Genomic DNA, 1,986 nt, shown 5'->3' with positions numbered 1-1,986 from the left:
CCAATTGCTAAAAATGGCCTCCGCAAAATAATAGGAACATTCTCATCCTCCTCCATATCAAGAACTATAAAATCAGTTGCAAATATAAACTTATCCACCTTCACCAACACATCATATATAATACCACGTGGATGCTTCATAGATCTATCAGCCAGCTACAATGTTACTGTGGTTGGCCTAGCTTCACCCAAACCATGTCTATGAAATACCGACAAAGGCATCAAATTAATACTTGCCCCCAAATCACAAAGTGCATGCTTACATTCAAACTCCCTATTCGTGCATGGAATAGTAAAACTACCAGGATCTCTTAACTTTTGAGGAAGTTTCTTTTGAAAAATAGCACTACACTCTTATATTAATGCTACTGTTTCATAATCACCCATCTTTCTTTTGTTAGACAAAATATCCTTCAGAAACTTCACATAGCTGGGCTTCTGTTCTAATGCTTCTGCGAACGGTATATTAATATGTAGCTTCTTAAACACCTCTAAAAACTTTGCAAACTGCTTATCTAGATTATGCTTACGAAGCCTTTGTGGATATGGAATTCTAACATGATGCTCAATACTCACAGGTGGTACCACTTATTTCTTATTAAGGTCTTCAGTAACTTTTTCTTCATTAGACTTCTCTTCTTCTATGCCTTGTGTATTTCCCTTCTGACTAATTCTTCTTTGGCTCTTCATACCTTGTTCAACTCCTCAAAGTAATAGCTTGACACTGTCCTTTAGGATTAACTTCTATAGTGCTAGGCAAATTTCCTTGAGCTCTATTAGACATTAAAGTAGCCAACTGCCCTATTTGAGTCTCCAAACTCCTTATGGACACCCTGGTTTCAGTCATAAATTGGTTAAGTGCATCAGGTTGGGGTTCAGCTGGTTTCATTGGCATTTGGTGTGGTGGTCTATTTTGTGGTTGATAATATCCAGGTGGAGGTTGTTGGTATGAATGTTGTTGTGGATATGGTTGTTTATTTTGAGAAGGTTGATATTGTGGCTAAGGTGGAGGTTAAGGTTGTTGAGTGTTTTGAGTATTGGACCAAGAAAAATTAGGATGGTTCTTCCAACCTATGTTGTAAGTCATGAAATGGGGATTATTGGGTTGTCTCTGGTAATTTCCAATAGCTTGTAATTCTTCCATGGGCATGTTATTCATATCTAGAGCAGGGCATTGATTGGGTGGATGAGTTGTATCACACAATTCACAAAGGTTTTGAACTTGCATAGCTTGAGATAGGAGTGTAATCTTTTATAGTTGCTTTGTCAAGGCTGCTAATTGAGTTGTAAGCATGGATATAGCATCCAATTCCATCATTCTAGCAACCTTCTTTGGTTGTCCCCTTTTATTTGGCCACTAATAATTATTCATCGCCATCTCTTCTAATAGCTCATACGCCTCATTAGCACTCTTACTCATAAAAGCACCTCCCGCCGCAACATCTATAATTGTTCTATTTGTTCCATTCAACCCATTGTAAAAATTATGCACCAACATCCACTTTTCTATACCATGATGTGGACACTTCCTTAAAAACTCCCTAAATCGCTCCCAAGAATCATACAGTGACTCCCCTTCCATCTGATAAAAATGATTGATCTCTCCCCTTAGTTTTGCAGCCTTCGCTGGAGGAAAGAACTTCGCAAGGAACTTCTGAGCTAACTCCTTCCATGTAGTGATAGAATTCTCCTGCAAGAATATCAACCAACTCTTCACCCTATCCCTTAGTGAAAATGGGAATAGCCTCAATCTTATAGCATCATTGCTCACCCCATTCATCTTGAACGTAGCACATAACTCCAGAAAATTAGCTATGTGTAAATTGGGGTCCTCCGTCGGCATACCTCCAAACTGAACAGTTTATTGGACCATTTGAAGAATTGCTGGTTTAATCTCAAAATTATATGTAACAATGGTTGGAGGTCTGATGCATGAATGCACTCCTGTAACAGTATAAAGCACATAGTCTCTCAAAGTTCTTGGTCC

The 1,986-nt window shown here is 38.5% G+C and overlaps 1 non-coding gene across 1 annotated transcript; it reads left to right on the top strand.

The window, feature by feature from the left end:
• The first annotated feature begins 1,507 nt into the window (after positions 1 to 1,507).
• LOC133828004 (small nucleolar RNA R71) lies at positions 1,508 to 1,614 on the top strand. Its single transcript, XR_009890649.1, has one exon. It is a non-coding gene; the product is annotated as a small nucleolar RNA R71 (small nucleolar RNA).
• The last annotated feature ends 372 nt before the right edge of the window (positions 1,615 to 1,986 follow it).

The sequence above is a fragment of the Humulus lupulus genome, chromosome 3, assembly GCF_963169125.1.
Source record: "Humulus lupulus chromosome 3, drHumLupu1.1, whole genome shotgun sequence".
Taxonomy (NCBI): Eukaryota; Viridiplantae; Streptophyta; class Magnoliopsida; order Rosales; family Cannabaceae; genus Humulus; species Humulus lupulus.
Note: the sequence above shows the minus strand (reverse complement) of the source record. Positions and strands in the feature narration are given on the sequence as shown.